This window comes from Lithobates pipiens, unplaced genomic scaffold (genome assembly GCF_037356315.1).
Source record: "Lithobates pipiens isolate NorthernLeopardFrog02 unplaced genomic scaffold, aLitPip1_a1.2 Scaffold_25, whole genome shotgun sequence".
Taxonomy (NCBI): Eukaryota; Metazoa; Chordata; class Amphibia; order Anura; family Ranidae; genus Lithobates; species Lithobates pipiens.
The window spans coordinates 33,938,583-33,962,395 of record NW_027507787.1 but is presented as its reverse complement, the minus strand read 5'-3'; the positions used below and the strand labels follow the sequence as shown (position 1 = coordinate 33,962,395).

General features: G+C 42.4%; 1 protein-coding gene across 9 annotated transcripts in view; it reads left to right on the top strand.

Annotated features, from left to right (window-relative positions):
* Positions 1–23,813, top strand: part of PLCE1 (phospholipase C epsilon 1) — a 783,803-nt gene that overhangs the window by 324,710 nt on the left and 435,280 nt on the right. Inside the window, exon 1 of one of the 9 annotated variants that reach the window (XM_077454237.1) lies at positions 2,581–2,743. The exons of the other annotated variants lie outside the window; for them this stretch is intronic. The gene's annotated coding sequence lies outside the window, so the exon portion shown is untranslated. Of the gene's footprint in view, positions 1–2,580; positions 2,744–23,813 lie in introns of those variants that run through there. 9 annotated transcript variants of the gene reach the window in all.

Sequence of the window (23,813 nt, the reverse complement as noted above, 5' to 3'; positions counted from 1 at the left end):
AAGCGGTAACCCCGAGCCAGACTCGGGATCGCATCGCTGGATGCAGGGAGGACACAGAGAGAGTTACTTACCTTGTCCCCTGGATCCAGCGATGTCCTCCGCTCTGTGTGATCGAGCTGTCCTCCGCTCGATTCACAGTGCCGAATGCCGCCGAGCTCCGTTCCCTGCGACGTTACGGCGCACGGGAGCAGAGATCGGTGCCAAGATCAAAAAAGTAAAAAGACACAAAACACACACAGTACTGTAATCTTACAGATTACAGTACTGTATTAAACAATTACACACACCCTTTGTCCCTAGTGGTCTGTGCAATGCCCTGCATGCACTTTTATATTATAAATACTGTTTTTTCTGCCTGGAATTTGGAGATTGTCCATAGCAACCAGAAAGTGTCCCTTTTTCAGTGTTTTAGGATTTGATTACATTATTGAATAATTTTTATTATTCTTTATTATATTATAAACTTTATCATACCGGGGATGTCTGCTAGACTCTGGTTTGAACAGATTTAAGAGAGTTATTCCTAAGAATTACAGGACTTCAATACAAAACACCAAATTTCCATGCAAAATAATTGTACCGCTTTTAGCACCTAAAACCAGAATGAATCATACCGCCAGGGAGATTAACTGTAGGTTCAGCACCGCTACATTTTACCACCAGTGATTTCACATATACCCCAAAATGAATGTCTATGTCCCCCACCCCCGAAAAAAAGGTTACTTACTGACCCTTAATGTTGATGTAATTCTAAAGCTAAACTCCACATAAACTAAAACTCCACTCCTTCAATGGGGTTGAACCCATGCTACAAGGGCTAACATTTCGGTCTAGGGAATTTGGAAAAGGGGTTTTTATATACCCGATCCTCTGCTTCTGCAGGTTCCGCTGTGTTGCTGGTCCCTGCAGCCCCTTCTCTCCTGCACCCTGACAGCCTAAGGTCTACTGATAGCATGAAGACCGATGCAGGATCCCATTCACATTTGAGTAGCATGCACCTTTTTGGAAGCAGACAGGTTGGGAGGGGAGTTATTTGCCTTACTTTTTATTACATGTGAATAGTACACCTTTCTTACATTTTTACCAAAGTGGAAAATCTTTTTTTTAAAGTGATTGTAAAGCTTTGTTTTATTTTATGTATAAAACTACAAGCATGTCATACTTACCTGCTCTATGTCATGGTTTTGCACAGAGCAGCCTCTTCTGGGGTCCCCCGTCGGCACTCCTGGCACCTGAACTTCGGCAAGTACCCTCATAGAAAGCAGATTTCTATGGCGCCACTTGTGTGGGCTTACTTGTTAGCCACTCTGCATCTATTGACACAGCGCGGCTCGGCCCCACTCCCTCATTACAGGATTTGAGAGCCAGAAAAGTGAGCCAATGCCTTCCACTGCTAATAAACTGTTGTGTAGGAACGAGAGAGTGGAGGGAGACACTGCTCTCATGCACAGCGCTGGATGTAAAATCCAATTCAAGTAAGTATGGGAGGATTCTGCGACACAAGAGTTGTTTTTTATCTTAATGCATGGAATGTATTACGGTAAGAAACCTTTAGGCTTTAGAACCACTGTGCGTGAGCATGGGGAGGGATTAGAGCTTCTGTTGTTTTACTGCTTTGCAGGGCTCCGAACACAAATAGTAATACAAATCTGATGAGTAATCTAGCTTACCCCACTATTACCCTGGTGTTGGTTAATTGCGGTCTGTGTTGCTGTTGGAGATTTCCCCTCACTCGCTGTCTGGAACAGTGGAGTCCATAATAGAAACCCTCCAGAGGTTCCAACATTTACCCACTAAATGATCAAACCTATCTACACAAAAACAAAAAGTTTAGGCTGGATATATATATATACACTTAAATGTTTTGTTAGATGTTAGAACTTGGAACCAGGAATCTGTTAAAGTGGGGGTTGTAATTTCTAAAAACATTTGACTTCTTGACCACTAATTGCATAGCAGAATCCTGAAAATTTCACTCTTCGTGTTGATAGAAGTAGAAAGCAGAGTGACAAGTGATGAGTCATGACTGTGCTGCTACTCCTTTTACTGTCCAGTCACAGGCTGAGGCTGGGCTCAGAAGAAATGGGTTAAATGATGCTGCCCATCAGACTATCAGCAGCAAAAAAGTATGGTGGAAAAATCTCTTGATTGAAGGTGAATATTGTAGTGTATTTGATGATCTATCTTTGAATTGGCTATTGTTTTTTATTTTTTTTATTGTTTTTTTACTGCAATTTTGCTTTCATTTGTTTTTATCATAACACAGTATGAACAAAATGTAGTCACTGAAAAAAAAAAAAAAACATTTAAAACAATTTATGGTAATATATAAAAAAAAAAAAAACTATAATAATGTAAACCCTCTGAGAGAATTACAAAGTTATTAAACTTCTGTATTTATTTGGTTTCAAAACCCTATTGCCTTCTGTCTGGAAGGGTCTTAGTGTCTGTGCAGTGTTGATGCTGCACTTCCTCCTCTGAATCACAGAACTGACTTTTATTGGGGGAGGTGGGTAATTCGACCTTGTCACTAGCGAGCCAAATGCATTTCTTCTTCTGGCTTACACAAAGCATGCTAGTTATGCATTTGGCCATAGTTTGCAGCCTTAATCTTAGCAGCTGCTGCCTGACAGTAAGCGTGGACAAGTGCAGTGTGCTATCTTTTGGAGACTTTCAAATTGCAGTACCTGCTCACCAAGGATTTTAGAGAGATATGATTGTTCAGTGGAAAGTTCACTAACAGGTAAGACACAGCATCTTATTTTGCTCCTTTTTGCTGAACCTTGAATGCGTTAAGGATTTTCTTATATTCAAGAATATTGGTTATCACGTTGATCCTACTTAAGCTGACACTTCGAACATTGCACACAGTATCCAATGCTTACTTTTTTTTTACTACTACTGGTATTTAAAATGTCTGTGCTGCTACACAGTTTTAACTCTATAAGGAAAAGCTAGTTGCTAATGTATACATGTGCTTTTATGACCATTGTGTTCAGATTGTGTTTAACGTGCACATATTAGGCACAATTCTTTTCTATGTTAAAACATTGTTTTAAATTGTATTTTATCCTTGTGCAGCGTGCGTATACTTTCCATGCCAGATTTAGGAAAGCTGAACCAAAGAGAAGTAGAGCTAGAGTAACCTGTCAGGATATACCTTTTTTCCTGAGATTATTGATTGTTAAGCTTAATTGTTTAAGTGTAATATACACTTTGATATATTGTGGAATCAGAATGTGCATATTAGCATAGGAAAATCTGAAATCCACTGGTGATTTTTCCGACAACTGCAACCCCTTTATATTTGTCTTTCGCTTATAGATAAACATTGCAGGTTTTATTTAGGTTACTTAATGTTGAACTGCATGTCTGAAAATATAATATATCTGTTTCATTTTGCGACCTTCTTTATCTCTCAACATTGGAGATAAAACAGTTCCTAAAAAAAAAATAATAGACACCTGCTGCTTATATCACAGATTCAATAGATGTTTGAACTTATACTTTGTGTGTTTGTTTTCTTATGTGTTTACTAAACATTATTGTGTTTGTAGAAAAGCAGGTAATGACAGATTGAGCAATTAACATTTTTTGCTGTGATTTTATTGTTTATGATTCGCAGAGGTACAGCTCAAGTAGTTAGCTTTATTATTCAGCTTTCTGGAAAGCCAGACTGTACAGTGCCTTTCGGAGACAATGCTTATTATTATTATTTATGAAGTGCCAACATTTTTGAAGGGTTCCATCACAGCTTTGGCCTCACGCATGCCGTTGTATTATTTTTGGAAGTTAGAAAAGATGCTCAAAAATTGCATGAACACTTCATAGCATGCTGCTTACTAACTTAATCCAGGAGTCCTCATGAAGCGGAGTTGAATTTAATTAATACCTGGAAGGGCCATTTTCTGTTTGTAACCCAGTGAGCACGCTAATTGCTGATTTACTTATGCCAGTAACATCATGAATCGCTAATTAAAGTCTTCTTTATAAAATGCAACATTGTCTATTTGAATTGAACCATGACCTTGATCTAGTAGAATCACTGAAATTCTGAAGAATTTTTTTCTAGATTATAGCACAAATTTAATTTTATGTGGCTCTTTGAGTTGTTGATTATGTTTCCATAAGCTTATTTTAACTGTTACAAAATGATGAATTTCCTTGAACTGACAAAAAAGGATGGTGTACATGACCTCAGTTTAAGACTTTGGAGTTGATCTGCTAAAGGCAAATAGGCTGAGCCCGCATTACAAAAGTACTTTTACTTATCCAATCCTCTGCCCTTTCAGCCTCCTCTGCACTGCTTGACCAGTCCCTGCAGTGGTTTCTCCCTTATGCTCCATCATCATCAAGACCGATGCAGGGACAATCCACTGGAGCGTGGGGGAGCACCATCTGCTGGGGGGACAGAGGATCAGGTGTGGAAAATTGCTTTTCCATTCCCTAGACAGAAATGATCAGTTAACCCTTGCAGTGGGAATACAGCCCCACTGCAAGGAAGGATTTTTCAGTTTCTTGGAGTCAGCCTTTAAAAAGCATGATAGCGATAATGTTTTTGTGTATGTATATATATATATATATATATATATATATATATATATCCTGTATTATATTTTAGAAGGCCCTAGTACCTTTGTAATGAATTAGGTATTAGGCTTTAGTCACATCTGTTCCTTTTTGTGTGTCTTAGTTTGTTGTACTGCATCAAACGGCACCAAAAATGCAGCAAGCAAGACATTTTTATTTAATACACTAGCGGTGTACATAAAACAGGCTTGTGAGAACAGGACCCAGTATTTTATAGTATATAAATCTGCAAGCCATTCAGTGGTGCCCCCTGGCAGGTGGTGTAGGCTGAGCATAATTTGGCCTTCACAAAAGCTCCTGAAGGCGGAGATGGGCCAGAGTCTCTAATGTTCCTGGTTTACTTTGCTGCAAACTGTCACCAGGTTGCAGCTCCCAGGATCGCCTCACCAAAGGGTTATCAGGAATAGAAATGCTAAAGTGTGGATATTGTGCACTAGGCAGCAAGGAGGAGAATGTCCAGGTCCAGGCAAGGGGTTTTGCCAGGCAGCAAATAAGAGAGTAGTCAGATCCAAGCAGGAGTCAAAGGCAGATGGCAATCAAGAGATTAGCTGGGTCAGTCCAAGTGGGTAGTGGTCAGGTATTCTCATAGGTAGATATTATAGCTCTTTGCACAACAATAGCTGACAATAAACTGCAGCGCTTACCACTTCAAAGGTGGCTGAAGCTTAAATACTCTTTTGATCAAAGAACATGGCCAGTAGAACTCTGAATGCCCTGCCGGACATTCAGCAAGTACCATCTGAAGTCCGGACAGAGATTCTGCAAGTACCATCTGAAGCCAGGGCAGGGATTCAGAAAGTACAGTAACAACGTGCAAGAGACAGGCAATTGTACACACTTATGTACTGCTACATGGTAACAATAAACACTGCTTTGCAAAATAAGCATCTAAGGCCTTGTTTACATGGGGCATCTTAATCCGCGTTGTGTGCATCTCCATGCCGGCAGTCGCATTGCTGTCTATTGGGATGCAGAGGCTGCATGAACACCCAGGGTTTTTTTGGGGCTGTGCACTCATGCAGATGTCACTTTGGGAGCAGTGGCTGTGTTGTGTCCGGCCGCAGCGTTCCAATTGACAGATATGGGACTGCCAGCCCAGGGATGCACGTAATGCCTGTGCATGCCCATGCTCGTAATAAAAGATATTAAATCGTCCTGTGTGAATGAGACCCAATAATGGTGCTGCATCTTCTTTCCAATTATAGTGTTGCCAGTCTATAATTGTTTTGTATATTTCAGTAAGCATTCTACAAGGGCAGTGATGGTGAACCTTGGCACCCCAGACGTTTTGGAACTACATTTCCCATGATGCTCATGCACTCTACAGTGTAGTTGAGCATCATGGGAAATGTAGTTCCAAAACATCTGGGGTGCCAAGGTTCCCTATCCAGTTTGTTGAGCATACGTGCCATGGGGCTGACACAGATCACTGATGCACTGGGCTTTTTCTTTAAATGCTATCAACTATATAAATATATTGTGTGCAATAAGTGATAAGAATCAGTGGACTGCTAACATGCTGCAGGAAACAGCACCAATTTACCTTAATCTAATCTCTGTATAATCCCAGGAAGCACCTCGATGTTGCATGGAGTGTACTTTCTGAATCCTGTCATGTGTAATGTCCTTTCTCTCTGATTCATGCGTTGCCAGTCAGTGTCAGACTTCTATGACATGTTGAATTTGGTTGATAGTGGTTTGTGAGAGAAGCCACAAAGGTGAACTGGTTGAATAAACCAATGACTGGTTGAAAAGCAACAATGCTGAGAAGGCATGCTTTTCTCTCTATGTATATTTTTATTTGGTTTATTTTAATTTTTAACTTAAAGCGGTTCTGCACCTTTAAAAAAATATATTAAAAGCCAGCAGCTACAAATATTGCAGCTGCTGACTTTTAATAAATCCACACTTACCTGTCCCAGGGTCCAACGATGTCGCCGGCAGATGAGGAGCGATTGCTCGTCTCTCTGCTGCCCCCGCCGCCATCCTCTGTCAGGAAATCGGGAAGTGAATCGTTGCGGCTTCACTGCCCGGTTCCCGAGTGGCGCTGCGCGTCTCTGCTGGTACCCGCTGTGTCCTGGGAACTGTGTGTTTCCCAGAACACAATGGGGGGCGGGGCATCTGCGGCGGTCTGTCCCGGACGTGGGAGCAGATACCTGGATTATCCAGGTAACTGCACCCCCCTCCCCCCTGAAAGGTGCCGATTGTGGCACCGGAGGGGGGGAGGGATCACATGAGCGGAACTTCCACTTCAGGGTGGAGAACCGCTTTAAGTGTATTTGTGTTGTTGTATAAGGCCAGAGTAAATTATTTTCAGTGTAATGTTTTTGTGAGAAGTAAATTAGGCATATAATTGTGTAGATTTTTCACATATTCACAGTATGAGTGGAGACCTTTAGTACCTTTCTTGTGGATAGTAAACTATTGTTTACAGTATACCCAGCCACAGTCATTATAGTGTTTCCACTGCAATAACTATTTGACAGTTAACCATGCTTTTGTCTTTTAAAATATTTGAAATACCCAACTGTGGTTTATTTAAATATTTTTAGCCAAAACAAAGATTTCCCTGAATATTTTGGCTTTTACCACTTGGCAATTCTCAGATATGGAAAATCAACAAGGGTTTATGTCAAAATGGAAAGAACCAAAACTATTTATGTAATTTTGCTGTAAAAGATTATTCGGGAAAAGGCCTTTTTTTTTTCTTTGTTCCGTTGATTATCCGCAGCCAACAAAGCTCTCCCATTGGTACAGATACCCCAGCACATTATACCAAAGACCCTGTTGCTATAAAAGAGGCTCATACAATTTTAAGCTGGCCATACATAGATCAAAATATGGCCAGTTCAATTGTATGGGCAGTCTTTATTATATACCTAGCCTATCCTATACTATATGCGATTACTGCCAGTGGCTACAGCCCCTAACAGTAATCATTTTATTCTGCCAGGTAGGAAGGCACCCCATAACCCCCAATCCCTCCTCCGCCAATAGCACTGCAGGAGGCATACCCCCATCAACACTACCCCACAACACTGCCTGTGTTGATGTCGGAATTTAACAATTTTCTTTCAGAAAATCCATTCATCTATGTCTTGCCTTAGACACTTAGGGGTTGATTTACTAAAACCAGTGAGGGCAAAATCTGGTGTAGCTTTGTATGGCAGCTTCTCAATTAAGCTTTGACAAAAAAAAACCTGGTAGATGATTTGTTTCTATGCAGAGCTGCACCAGATTTTTGCACTCTACATCTTTAGTAAATCAACTCTTTAGATTCTCACCCTTGTAAAGCTCAATATGAGACCACATAGCACCACATTAAAGGATACATTCACCTTTTGGAACGTTACATGTTCCACCCCTTTATACAGCTTTTATCCAGTTTTGGAAAAAAAAAATACTTTTTTTCTCCTTAAAGTTACAGTTACAATCCCAATTAAGATCTGTAGTCAACACTCCTCAATTATTTCTGGGAGAAGCATTAATGGCTTTAACAAATTAGCAAGAAACGTATTATTTACTTTGATAATGCTTGATAAAACTGATTTACATCAGACTAAGAGCAATACACTCAAATAAACAATACTTTTGTGCTTTTATCAATAAAAAAAAAAAAGAAGAAGCTTGATTAAGGCTACAGTTACTCCCATTAAAATCTGTATTCAACAGTTCTAGACTAGTGCTGAAGGGTTTTCTTTGGCATTAAAGTGGTTGTAAACCTTCAAGGTTTTTCACCTCAATGCATTTTTTTGCATCGGGTGCCCCCATAGCAGGAGGAAGGGAGCAGCCAGGAGAACCAAAGAGGGACATGAGAAGAGGAGGATCTGGGCTGCTCTGTGCAAAACCAACTGCACAAAGGAGGTAAGTATAACATGTTTTTTATGTTTAACTAAAAAAAGAGACTTTACAATCACTTTAAAAATTGTGTAAAGCTTTTTGCCCAAAAAAGGAGCAGGAATGTTTTTTTGTGTGACAAACGCACATAGGGTAGCCTATTTCAGGCTGCCCAATGTGTGACACATGGAATCACATGCAAATTGGCCATACAAAATTGTGAGTGGGAATGTAAGTTCCCGCTACGAGAAATGTCAATGGGAACTTCAGGCACCCCATGTGCATGAGGCTTAACAAATTGCTGGAAACTTATTGGGAGAATTTACTAAAACTTGAGCCGATAGAATCTTGAACAACTGTGCATAGTAACCAATCTACTTCCAGCCTCAGCTTGTTCAGTTGCACTATGAAAATGAAATCTAAAAGCTGATTGATTGCTATGCACTTCTGATCCAGATCCTGGCTGCTCCGAGTCCGGTAACATCTCCTCAAAGAATATGTAAACCCAACATTTTACACTCCTGACATGTGCCTGCTGTACCATGTACTAGTAAGGAAAAATATCCTGTTCTCTTTGTATTGCTTCATTTGTGTGAAAAATCTGGCGTTCCTGACCAAACTAGGCATGAGAGCAGAGCTTGTACAGTTCTCTAGCTATGTTGGGAACTCAGCCTGCTCTCCTCCAATGATCAGACTTGTCCTGACACCCTCTTCGCTGCACAACCATTCACTGGGAAGATCAGTGTGCTGATGTTTGTCCTCCTACTGCCCTTATGCAGCTGAGAACAAATATTATGTTATCACTTATAAAAAGAATAAAAAAGGCTATATAAAAAGTTATTTATATATATATATATATATATATATATATATATATATATATATATCTATCACAAAAGTGAGTACATCCCCCCACATTTTTCTAAATATTATATCTTTTCATGTAACAACACTGAAGAAATGACACTTTGCTACAATGTAAAGTAGTGAGTGTACAGCTTGTATAACCATGTAAATTTGTTGCCCCCTCAAAATAACTCAACACACAGTCGTTAATGTGCAAACCGCTGGCAACATAAGTGAGTACACCCCTAAGAGAAAATGTACAAATTGGGCCCAAAGTGTCAACATTTTGTGTGGCCACCATTATTTTCCAGCACTGCCCTAACCCTCTCGGGCATGGAGTTCACCAGAGCTTCACAGGTTACCACTGGAGTCCTCTTCCACTCCTCCATGACAACATCACGGAGCTGGTGGATGTTAGAGACCTTGTGCTCCTCCACCTTCCGTTTGAGGATGCCCCACAGATGCTCAAAAGGGTTTAGGTCTGGAGACATGCTTGGGCGGTCCATCACTTTTACCCTCAGCTTCTTAAGCAAGACAGAGATCATCTTGGAGGTGTGTTTTGGGGTTGTTATCATGTTTGAATACTGCCCTGTGGCCCAGACTCTGAAGGGAGGGGATCATGCTCTGTTTCAGTATGTTACAGTACATGTTGGCATTCATTGTTCCCTCAATGAACTGTAGCTCCCCAGTGCCGGCAGAACTCATGCAGCCCCAGACCAGGACACTCCCACCACCATATTTCACTGTAGGCAAGACACACTTGTCTTTGTACTCCTCACCTAGTTGCCGCCACACACGTTTGACACCATCTGGACAAAATAAATTTATCTTGGTCTCATCAGACCACAGGACATGGTTCCAGTAATCCATGTGCTTAGTCTGCTTGTCTTCAGCAAACTGTTTGCGTGCTTTCTTGTGAATCATCTTTAGAAGAGGCTTCCTTCTGGGACGACAGCCATGCAGACCAATTTGATGCAGTGTGTGACGTATGGTCTGAACACTGACAGGCTGACCCCCCACCCCTTCAACCTCTGGATATGACGCTGAGCATGTGCACTCAACTTCTTTGGTCGACCATGGCGAGGCCTGTTTTGAGCGGAACCTGTCCTGTTAAACTGCTGTATGGTCTTGGCCACCGTGCTGCAGCTTAGTTTCAGGGTCTTGGCAATCTTCTTATAGCCTAGGCCATCTTTATGTAGAGCAACAATTCTTTTTTCAGATCCTCAGACAGTTCTTTACCAAGATGTGCCATGTTGAAGTTCCAGTGACCAGTATGAGAGAGAGAGAGCAATAACACCAAATTTAACACATCTGCTCCCCATTCAGACCTAAGACCTTGTAACACTAACGAGTCACATGATACCGCAGAGGGAAAATGGCTAATTTGACAAAATTTTGCCAGTTTCACTTAGGGGTGTACTCACTTTTGTTGCCAGCAGTTTAGACATTAATGGCTGTGTGTTGACTTATTTTGAGGGGACAGTAAATTTATACAGTTATACAAGCTGTACACCCACTACTTTACATTGTAGCAAAGTGTAATTTCTTCAGTGTTGTCACATGAAAGGATATAATAAAATGGTTACAAAAATGTACAAGGATTTATAAACAAAAGGGCTGTACACACGGGTCCAATGTCGTGTTGGATCAGCAGGTTCAATAGAAACCGGTTGACATTTGGCCCATGTGTACAGCAGCCAAATCTCCCTGTCAGAACACAATAGCTCAGCGTGGAAGATTACTGTACTAACATGGATTGTTAGTAAAGCGGCTCCCCCCCCCCCCAAACTCTTCACGTTTTTTTTGTTCTGCCCACTGGGTTGAACTAGGCTTTAGTTTAAATAATACCTTAAAGGTATCTATAGACATGAGACACTTGTTGCATAGTCAAAAGTCTGTAGGTGTCAGAAGACTGCAGCAAACGGCACCTATTAATCTAAGAAGAAATATTAATTGATCTTACTTCCACTAGGAATACATTTTGTGTTTTATCTCCATAAAATAAACACTTATCAGATACAGCCCCTCCTAACAGTGATCAGGGGAAAACATTTTCTCTACAGGGTGATCTGTTGCACTCCATGGACATCCCAAATGAACAATGAACAATGATCATCTAATTCCTTAAAGTGGTTGTAAACCCTTACAACAAACTTTGACCTACAGGTAAGCCTAGATTTAGGCTTACCTGTAGGTCCAAGAAATATCTCCTAAACCTACACGGTTTAGGAGATATTTGCCGAAAGACAGGCACCTCTGTCTATGGCGCATGCACACTGAGCGCGCCGCGGTCAACGGCGATATGCCGCGAGTGGCGGCTCCTGTGTGCATGCGCGGGAGTGATGTCATCATGGCTTCGCCAAATGACAGTGGCAGAGTAGCGAGACCCACGAGAAGATGGATGCGCCGGACTACAGGGGACAGCGGTGACTTCGCTGGCTCCTGTGTCAGGTAAGTGACACATAATGGACTACTATGCGATGCATAGTAGTCCATTATGCTTTACCTTTGCAGGGAATGAAAGAGGAAGTAAACTCATCAGGGTTTACTTCCTCTTTAAAGTGCTTGTAAGGTATAATGCTTTTTTACGTTAATACATTCCCTGCATTAAGGTTAAAACCCTCCTAAATACTCATCTGAGCCCGATCCCAGTCCAGCAATCTGCACGTCTTTAATGAAAAAAGGGAGGCGTTACAATCACTTTAAAGTAAGCACTCTAAGAGAGAAATGTATCAAATCAGGTTATGCTGTGCTTTCCCCCCCCCAACCCAGCTGCCACCAATGAAGCATTACCCCTTGAAATGTTCCCCATTTTTTCTTGTTACAATCAAAAACGTAAATGTATTTTATTGGGATTTTATGTAATAGACCAACTCAAAGTGGCACATAATTGTGAAGTGGAAGGAAAATGATAAATGTTTTTCAAAAGTTTTTAAATATAAATATGTGAAAAGTGTGGCTTGAATTTGTATTTTGGGGATGTTTCTACCAGCTTTGCACATCTAGAGAGTGCCATTTGTCCCCATTATTTGCAAAAATAGCTCAAGCTCTGTCAGATGAAAAGCAATTTTGAAGTCTTGCCACAGAATCTCAAATGGATTTAGGTCTGGACTTTGACTGGGCCATTCTAACACATGGATATGCTTTTATCTAAACCATTCCATTTTAGCTCTGGCTGTATGTTTAGGGTCCTTGTCCTGCTGGAAGGTGAATCTCCAGCCCAGTCTCAAGTCTTTTGGCAACTCTACAGGTTTTCTACTAAGATTGCCCTGTATTTGGCTCCATCCATCATCCCAACAACTCTGACCAGCTTCCCTGTTCCTGCTGAAGAAAAGCATCCCCACAACATGATGCTGCCACCACCGTGTTTCACGGTGAGGAGGGTGTGTTCAGGGTGATGTGCAAGTGTTAGTTTTCCACCACACGTAGCGTTTTGCTTTTAGCCTAAAAAGTTTAATTTTGGTCTCATGTGACCAGAGCACCTTCTTCCACATGTTTGCTGTGTTCCCTACATGGCTTCTTACTTATGGCTTTTTTTCAACAATGGCTATCTTTTTGCCTCTCTTCCATAAAGGCCAGATTTGTTTAGTGTATGACTAATAGTTGTCATGTGGACAGATTTTTCCACCTGAGCTGTGGATCTCTGCAGCTCCTCCAGAGTTATGATGGGCCTCTTGGCTGATTCTCTGATTGGTGCTCTGCTTGCACAGCCTGTCAGTGGTTGACCATGTCTTGGTAGGTTTGCAGTTGTGTCATACTCTTTCCATTTTGGGATGATGGAACACTTCTCTGCGAGATGTTCAAAGCTTGGGATATCTTTTTTATAACCTAACCCTTCTTTAAACTTCTCCACAACTTTATCTCTAGCTTGTCTGGTGTGTTCCTTGGCCTTAATGATGCTGTTTGTTCACTAAGGTTCTCTGAGGGGTTCACAGAGCAGCTATATGTATACAGAGATTGAATTACACACAGGTGGACTCTATTTACTAATTAGGTAACTGTAGACAATTGGTTCCACTAGATTTTAGTTAGGGGTATGAGAGTAAAGGGGGGCTGAATACAAATGCACGTCACACTTCTCAGATATTTACTTGTAAAAAATGTTGAAAACCATTTATCATTTTCTTTCCACTTCACAATTAAGTACCACATTGTGTTGGTCTATCACATAATATTCCAATAAAATACATTTACGTTTTTCGTTGTAACATGACAAAATGTGGAACATTTCAAGGGGTATGAATACTTCTTCAAGGCACTGAGGCAAAAGTTGGTTTGGAAAAAAAATGTCATGCAGAAATCCTGTTTTCTTTGTAGGTATTTTTGAGACATATTAAGCTCAACATTATCAGATTGTTCTATAGATTCATGTAGGCTAATGAAGAATGAAAGAAAAGCAAATATTATAAACACTCCTATTTCAGCTGTAGACTATACAGTGCCGTTTATTTTTAGAAAGTTACACTTTCTGTGATGCATAATTTATGATAAAGCCACCGCAAAAAAAAAAAAAAAAAATACGTTTTTATTTTGGTCTCTGTGACTAGTGCCAGAAAAAAGTGTTTAGTTATATATTTTTTCTGTGATGTAACCAGTTCTAATAGTAATTTCAATCGTGTTCACAATAACAAACTATAATGTGAAGATTCTAACTAAGATATACTGTGTGTATGTTTTATTTTATTGGGGTCAAATTTTGAAAGCTGGAAAAGCAATCTCTTGGTTCTAAACAGTTGAGTTTTGTTTACTAACCTGCAATAAAACATTATAGCTGGTACCTGATTAGTTGCTATGGGCTACAATTTTATTCTATTTTACAGCCATTTTACGCTGGCCAAGTTTTGGTACACTTGAAATACTACTGTGATTCACAAAGAAATTGATTATTTTTGCAACACTTTAAAGCGGTTGTAAACCCTCCTGAAGAAAAAAAAAAAAAAAACACCCTGCAAGATAAAGGCATAATGAGACATATCTTAGTTCAGACTTTGTGGGAAAATCAGTAAGCCAATAACACAAGCAGAGGCAATGACCTGAGGGGTGTTCTGTACACCGTCTGATCTCCATACTGAAAAGAAAAGGTAATTTTTAATAAAATTCCATTACACTATGGCTTGTGTAACTGTGGTATATGCTATATGCTTTTTTATTTGCTTTTTTTTTTTCAGGAAAGTGGAGTTATCCTTTAAACTTGGAAAACTCTTTGTGCTTATTGCCTAGAAAAGCAAAGCACATTTCTGTAAGGCAGTTTTTGTAGTGCACAAATATGACCATATTCATGCCCCCTTGTTCTTGCTATTCTAACATAGATATCTGTTGAAAGGAAGCTACGATAACATTTTCCAGGATGTAATACATATATTCTTTGGAAAAACATTCTGCGTCATTGGCTCAGAAATACAGCAGGAGGTAAGAAAGGAATATCTGCAAAGTGAGGGGAAATCTCCTTTTAGGCAGCCGTTCCCAGAATGGGTTTCCCCATTGTAAGATTTCTACTCCCTCTAGTAAATCATTGGTACCATCTCCTTGTACCTCCTGTCAAATTGTTGGATTTCCCATAAGTTTCCAAGCCCAATGTAGTACATAGTTGAAGGTAAATCCAAAATAAATTGAATAAGAAAAATGTAAAATGTATAGCCAGCTTAAGACAGGGTGACTATGTTCCTACATATCGTGCGACCATCGAGAACGAACAAGTCAGATCAGAGCAGCAAACAAAAAAAAAAGTGACTAGGAGGAGGCTGAGAGCAATAGAAGGTTTAGTGTATCATCTCACAAGTAAAATATAGTTAACCACTTCCAGCCCAAGCTTTTTCTGGCACTCCTCTCTTGCATGTAAAAATCATAATTTTTTTGCTAGAAAATTACTCAGAACCCGAAAACATTTTTTTTTATCACTTGTATAACTATTACAAGGAATGTAAACATCCCCTGTAATAGGAATAGTGCATGACAGGTCCTCTTTACAGAGATATATTTCCTCTAGGCTGGAAAGCCTGAGATAAAAAAAAAGAAAGAGATCTCAGCCTCTCCAGCTACATCTGCTGAGGCTGGAAGTGATGTCATAATGTCGTGCCTGCCCTCCAAAGGTCATAGAGATGGCCAGGGATCTTCTGGTCGTCGGTCAGCTCTATGGTAAATGGCTGCCACCGGCTGATTTATTCTCTGGCTGATCGCACAGATTGTCCTATATGCAGCCTTGGAACAGCCAATAAGAAGGAGTCTGGCGGATGAGAGAACTAGAGATACTGTTTTGTACAAGAAGGATTTTGATTTTGTGGGAACTTCAGAGACTTGGTTCAACAGCCCTCATGATTATCTGGCAACCATTCAAGGGTATTCCCTTTATCGCAGGGATAGAGATGGTAAAAAAGGGGGAGGGGTATGCCTGTATATCAAGAATTATGTACAAGGAAATGTGAGAGATAACATCACTAAGGGAGCAAGGGAGGAGGTGGAATCCTTATGGGTAGAGCTCCAAAAGGATGAAACTAAGGGCAAAGTAATAGCGGGAGTATGCTATAGGCCCCTTAACCTGAGGAAGGAGGGGGAGATGGACCTTCTATCACAATTTGGTTTAGTGGCAAGGATGGGAAGTGATGTCATAATGGGGGATTTTAATTATCCAGACATAGAAGGAACCGCACCTTCGTCTAAAGCCCCATACACACTATCAGTTTTTCTGCTGAGTTTTTCCTTCTGATTTACCAAAACCATATAATATGAGGTCAAACCTTAGGAGTTTCAATTTGTATGCAATCAAGCAGGCCCTTGCATTACATGGTTTTGGTAAACCTGAAGGAAAAACTCAGCATAAAAACTGATAGTGTGTATGGGGCTTAAGGCTCGCCAGTTCCTAAATGTCTTGCAGGACCATTGCATGTGTCAGATGGTAGACGCACCAACTAGAAACAAAGCATTACTAGACCTACTGTTTACCAACAATACAGACCTGATCACGGATGTGGAAATAAGGGGCAATTTAGGAAACTGCAATCACGGATTAATTAGCTTCAGTATAAATCACACAAATAGGAAACATAAGGGGAATACAAAGACCCTGAATTTCAAAAGAGCCAACTTCCCTAAACTACGAACCTTGCTAGAAGATATTGGGATAAAATCTTAGGAACAAAGAACACAGAGGAGAGTTGGGTTTGCTTTAACCACTTCCCACCCGGCCACTGCATATAAACGGCCAGGTGGGAGCTCTCTACTCCTGACAGGACGTTCCTGAACGTCATGTCAAAGAAGCGGGATCGCGCGGGCGCGCTCCCGCGCAGCTGCGCGATTCCGGTGCGCGCGTGTCCCCCGCACACGCCGCATCTCGGATCGGCAGGAGAGCAATGTCATTTGCCCTCCTGATCCGCACGATGGCTGTGTCTAATCACAGCCATCGTAAGTAAACAAAGGGGGATGGGCGGCAGATAACCGGTGATCGCGCCGCCACGTGCCCGCGCAGCGGCACGATCCCGATCTGCCTGAGACCCCCGGAGACCGGAGAGAAAAATACAACAGGAGGGCCATGTGATTGGCCCTCCTGATCACATGACGACTGTGTCCAATCACAGTCGTCATGTAATGTAAATAGAGAGCAGTTGTAACTGCTCTCATCTCTTCCTCTCCTCACACAGAACCTGTCAGTGAGGAGAGGAAGAGAAATCTTTGCTTCAGCCGGGAAGATCAGTGAGTTTTCTAGCTGTTTGTCTGCTGTTTACCCACTGATCTCCCAGCTAGTGTCCCCCAAAACACAGTGTCCCCCAAAACACAGTGTCCCCAAAAACAGTGTCCCCAAAAACACCTGGCACATTGGCCCGCCATCTGACACATCAGCCACCCGCCAACACCAGGCGCACCTGCCCGCCATCACCAGGCGCATCTGACCCGCCATCACCAGGCGCATCTGACCCGCCATCACCAGGCGCATCTGACCCGCCATCACCAGGCGCATCTGACCCGCCATCACCAGGCGCATCTGCCCCGCCATCACCAGGCGCATCTGCCCCGCCATCACCAGGCGCATCTGCCCGCCATCACCAGGCGCATCTGCCCGCCATCACCAGGCGCATCTGCCCGCCATCACCAGGCGCATCTGCCCGCCATCACCAGGCGCATCTGCCCCGCCATCACCAGGCGCATCTGCCCGGCCATCACCAGGCGCATCTGCCCGCCATCACCAGGCGCATCTGACCCGCCATCACCAGGCGCATCTGACCCGCCATCACCAGGCGCATCTGCCCCGCCATCACCAGGCGCATCTGCCCCGCCATCACCAGGCGCATCTGACGCCCGCCATCACCAGGCGCATCTGACGCCCGCCATCACCAGGCGCATCTGACGCCCGCCATCACCAGGCGCATCTGACGCCCGCCATCATCAGGCCCATCTGACGCCCGCCATCATCAGGCCCATCTGACGCCAGCCATCATCAGGCCCATCTGACGCCCGCCATCATCAGGCCCATCTGACGCCCGCCATCATCAGGCCCATCTGACGCCCGCCATCATCAGGCTCATCTGACGCCCGCCATCATCAGGCTCATCTGACGCCGCCATCATCAGGCCCATCTGACGCCCGCCATCATCAGGCCCATCTGACGCCCGCCATCAGGCCCATCTGACGCCCGCCATCAGGCCCATCTGACGCCCGCCATCAGGCCCATCTGACGCCCGCCATCAGGCCCATCTGACGCCCGCCATCTGACATCTTCCGCCCGCCATCTGACATCTGCCCGTCAACATGACTAAAAGGTCGTACAGCGCAGAGGAGGCTTTACAGATGCTCCAGAGTATGTCAGACGAGAGTAGCGGGGAACTCTCTCCGTCAGACTCGGATAGCGATTATGAGCCAGTGGAAAGCAGTGGCTCCGAGATGGAAACCGAGGAAGATAGAATCCTAACAAGGAGAAACGGGAGAAATGAGCAGGCGCAGACATCAAACAGCAGCGCACCACTCCAGGATGATATGCAGGCATCCACCAGCAGCGCAGCACTCCGGGATAGGCAGGCATCCACCAGCAGTTCTGCAACCTTCCTTGAAGATAGGCCAGATACTAGCAACGGAGCATCCCATCAACGAGGCAGTGCCCATACTAGCCTTCCAGATGTTCTGCTGTATCCAACATGGCTGCCCGATACGTCAGTAGAACCTGTTATTCCCCTTTTTACATCCCAGCCAGGCCCTCAGATACAGACGGAAAATGTAACCCCACTTTATTATTTTCATTTATTTTTTACCAATGATCTCCTAACTGACATTGTGGAGCAATGTAATCTATATGCCAGCCAACATATAGCCAACAATCCCAGTTCCTCCTATGCCCATCCTTTTTTTTGGAAACCCCTCACCGTGGAAGAATTTAAAATTTTCCTTGGCCTAACCCTCAACATGGGGCTAACAAAAAAAAATGAAGTCCATTCCTACTGGTCTACCCAACCTATCCACCACATGCCGGTCTATTCATCAATTATGCCCAGAAACCGTTATGAGATGATCATGAGATTTTTACATTTCAATAACAATGCCCAATGCCTCCCTCGAAATCATCCCAGTTATGATAAATTATTCAAAATTCGGCCCCTAATCAATTTTTTTTCCGCCAGTTTCAAACAGATGTTTACCCCTGATAAAAATATTTGTGTGGATGAATCCCTATTACACTTCACTGGGCGACTTGCAATACAACAATACATGCCCAGTAAAAGAGCCAGACGTGGGGTAAAATTTTATAAGGCGTGTGACAGGGCCACGGGTTACACATATGACTTCATAATTTATGAGGGAAAAGACAGACAGCTAAACCCCCCTGGATGCCCTACCTACATGGGAACAAGTGGCAAAATTGTCTGGCAGCTGATCCAACCATTGCTTGGGAAAGGTTACCACCTATATGTAGACAATTTCTACACAAGTCTCCCACTTTTCCGCCATCTATACCTAAAGCAGACTGTGGCCTGTGGGACAGCACGGACCAACCGCAAAGGTTTCCCACAGATATTGGTCACCAAGAAATTAAAACAGGGTGAAATGGCCAGTATGCGGACTGACGAGGTACTAGCGGTGAAGTGGAGAGATAAAAAAAGAGATGTCTACATCCTTTCCACAATACACAATGACACCTTGGTGGAACTGCAAAGAAGAAAAGGCCCCATCCAGAAGCCAAAATGTATCCACGAGTATAACTTATACATGGGGGGGGTGGATATGAATGACCAGATGATGCAGCCCTACTTGGCCACCAGGAGATCACTGTTTTGGTACAAGAAAGTCGCCGTTTATTTGATGCAATTGGCCATGTTCAATTCTTATATTATTTTTTCTAAGAGCACCCAAAGTTCCCTGACCTATCTAAGATTCCAAGAAGATGTCATCACAGCCCTTGTCTATCCCCATGGCCAATCCACTCAACTAATTCGGTCTGATGCAGTAGCCAGACTCCATGAAAGGCACTTTCCCGACATCCTCCCTCCTACCTAAACAGGTCGCAAACCCCAAAAAAGATGCCGTGTGTGTACAAGTAGAGGAATTCGCCGTGACACCCGATACTACTGTCCAGACTGTCCCTCCCAGCCAGGCCTCTGCATTGGAACTTGCTATCGAAGCTATCATACTTCACTAAACTATTAGTAAAGTGAAGATGATTTCTTTCCAGTATCCACTTTCTGCCATTTCTGTGTATGACCCGGACTGTTAAATGACTATGCCTCTGCCAAACATATTTCTGCCTTTAACGTGAATTGACCTCGGCCTGTTAAATGACCATGCTTTTTGCTTGCCTCCTGAACTGATCATTTGCCCTGCCACTGTACAGCACAGGGGTCTCACATGTGAGGGGCTCCAGAAAAAGTTTTCCGAGTGGAGAAAACCTTTTTCTCCGGGTTTTTCGTTTTCTCGGATTAGGGTCTGGAGACTCGGAGGCTTCGTAGAGATTTGGGTGGGAAGAAGCCTCTACCCCTGTCCTCGGGTCTTACCTGACCAAGGCCCAATGTACAAAGTGCCGCCTGCTGCCATCTGAACTGGCCCTGCCTTTGCCTGCCACCTAAACTGGCCATGCCTGTGCCTGCCACCTGAACTGGACATGCCTATGCCTGAACTGCCTGCTAAACCTTGGACTGTACTGAACCATGTTCATAATTTTCCATATCTGTCTGCTGCCTGGACAATTCCTGGACATTTCCTTTGGCTGTCTAGAAAATGCTTTGACTGCTCTGGAACGGTGTCCCTGTCTGCTAAAACCACAGGTGAGCCTTTTTTTTACCCTTTGCTCAGCAGAATGTATTTTGGTGTGTAATTCTTGGTGTGTACATGCTATATGTTAGAAGCCTGAAGGTGGTACTTGTATGTTGGGCTTCTGTATGCGGCCAGGCTGTGGAAAAGTCTGACACATGGGGTATCGCCATACTCAGGACGAGTAGCAGAATGTATTTTGGGGTGTCATTTTGGCTATGTACATGTTATGTGTTAGAAAGATCTTCTAAATTGACAACTTTGTGAAAAAAAATAGGTTTTTATTTTCTTTCCACATTTTCCAAAAACTTGTGGAAAGAAATTATATGTTCAAAAGACTCATTATGCCTCACAGAATATACATTGGGTTGTTTTCTTTCCAAAATGGGGTCACTTTGTGGGTAATTCCATTGTCCTGGTGCTCCAGGGCCTTCAAAAATGTAATAGGTACTCAGGAAATGAAATGTGTAATTTATGCCTTTAGAACGCCTGATGGTGCTATATGGATGTTGGGCCTCTGTATGTTGCTAGGCTGTGGAAAAGTCTGACACATGGGGTATCGCCATACTCAGGACGAGTAGCAGAATGAATTTTGGGATGTCATTTTGGCTATGTACATGTTATGTGTTAGAAAGATCTTCTAAATTGACAACTTTGTGAAAAAAAAATAGGTTTTCATTTTCTTTCCACGTTTTCCAAAAACTTGTGGAAAGAAATTATATGTTCAAAAGACTCATTATGCCTCACAGAATATACATTGGGTTGTTTTCTTTCCAAAATGGGGTCACTTTGTGGGTAATTCCATTGTCCTGGTGCTCCAGGGCCTTCAAAAATGTAATAGGTACTCAGGAAATGAAATGTGTTTCATGTGTTGAAATGTGTTAATTTATGCCTTTAGAACGCCTGATGGTGCTACATGGATGTTGGGCCTCTGTATGTGGCCAGGCTGTGGAAAAGTCTGACACATGGGGTATCTCCATACTCAGGACGAATAGCAGAATGTATTTTGGGGTGTAATTGCAATTATGCCTGCACCATGTGTGAGAAATAACTTGTAAATATGATAATTTCATGAAAAAAAAAATATATATATATTTCTTAATTTTCCAAAGCATTGTGGGGAAAAAATTGCAACTTCAAAAAATTCACTACGCCTCTTACCAATTACCGCAGACTGTCTTCTTTCCAAAAAGGGGTCATTTGGGGGGTTATTGTACTGTCCTGACATTTTAGGGCCTCAAGAACTGAGATAGGCCATCAGTGCATTAGGATTGATACATTTTCAATTATGCATAGCATGGCTTGTAGGCTCTATAACTTTCACACAAACCAATGATCATACACTTATCAGGATTTTTTTTACCAAAGACATGTAGTAGAATACATTTTGGCCTAAATTTTCGCCAAAATTAGATTTTTTTGGTTTCTTTTAAAAGAGAAAGTAGAAAATTTTGTTTTTTTTTCAAAAAATTCGCTCTTTTTTCGCTTATATTACAAAAAATAATAAATGAAGTGGTGAATAAATACCACCAAAAGAAAGCTCTATTTGTGTGAACAAAATGATAAAAAATTCATTTGGTTACAGTGTAGCATGACTGAGTAATTGTCATTCAAAGTAAGAGAGCACTGAAAGCTGAAAATTGGTCTGGGAAGGAAGGGGGTTTAAGTGTCCTGTATTGAGGTGGTTAAAGTGGTTGTAAAGGTTCATTTTTTATTTTTTTTAAATAACAAACATGTCATACTTACCTCCACTGCGCAGCTCGTTTTGCACAGAGTGACCCTGATCCTCCTGTTCTGGGGTCCCACGGCAGCTCTCTGGGGTCCTCCCCATAATAGCTAACCTCCTCGGGAAGCTTTGGGGGGGGTTACCTTATGGGCGCACTCCTGTCCATAGACGCACTGTATGTCTCAGTCCCGCCCCCCAGCGGCCCCGTGATTTGGATTTGATTGACAGCAGCGCGAGCCAATGGCTGCTATCAATCTATCCAATGAAGAGCCAAGAAGCCTGCGCGTTGTCGACGCGGGACTTTTGAGGGCTCAGGTAAGTAAACCGGGGGCTGGGAGACCTGTAACTATCAGATGTTTTTTCACCTTAATGCATTAAGGTGAAAAAAAACAGAAGGTTTACAACCCCTTTTCATATTAAATAAGGGCATTAGCCAGTGCATCCCTCTGGGAAATACATTTAAAAGAGTGAATAAAAGTCCTGGGTGGTTTAACTCCAATGTAAAAATGCATATAAATGCAAAGGAGAAGGCCTTCAAAAAATACTTACAAAAAATAAAAGACTGAGGGATCACAATCAGCATTTAAACTTTACAAACAATGCACAAAGAAATGTAAGGGTGCAATTAGTGCTAAGATAGAACATGAAAGGCACATAGCAGAGGAGAGCAGAAAAAAATCCCAAGAAAATCTTTTACGTATATAAACAATAAAAGAGTGAGGACAGACCATACTGGCCACAAAAAGAATGAGGAAGGGAATCTGGTTACAAAGGATGGGTGAGATGGCAAAGGATCTAATTTATTTTTCTCCTCAGATTTCACGAGGGAATCGGGGGGGCTTCAGTAACCAAAACTGCAGTGTTTATCCTTGTGACAAGTCACAGGAAGCACCCTCATAGCTAACAGAGGACAGTATTAGAAATAGACTTGAAAAACGTAACATTAATAAGTCACCGAGACCAGATGGCTTGCACCCGAGGGTCCTTAGTAAGTAGTTGCCGGACCATTGTTCCTAATTTTTACTGACAGTCTACTGACTGGAATGGTACCAGCTGATTGAAGAAAAGCCAATGTAGCACCAATATTTAAAAAAGGGCCAAAATACATTCCTGGGAATTACAGACCAGTAAGATAAACATCAATAGTATGCAAGCTCTTGGAGGGAATGATAATGGACTATATACAAGATTTTAGTCAGGAAAATGCGGTCATTAGCAGTAATCTGCATGGATTCATGAAAAATCGTTCTTGCCAAACCAATCTATTAACCTTCTATGAGGAGGTGAGCTGCCATCTAGATAAAGGGGGGCCCGTAGACATGGCGTATTTGGATTTTGCAAAAGCATTTTATACAGTTCCCCATAAACGTTTACTGTACAATGTAAGGTCCGTTGGCATGGACCATAGAATGAGTACACGGAATGAAAACTGGCTACAAGGGCGAGTTCAGAGGGTAGTGATCAATGAGGAGTACTCTGAATGATCAGGGGTGGAAAGTGGAGTCCCCCAGGGTTCTTTCCTTGGACCAATCCTATTTAATTTGTTCATAAACGATTTGGATGATGGGATAAACAGTTCTGTATTTGC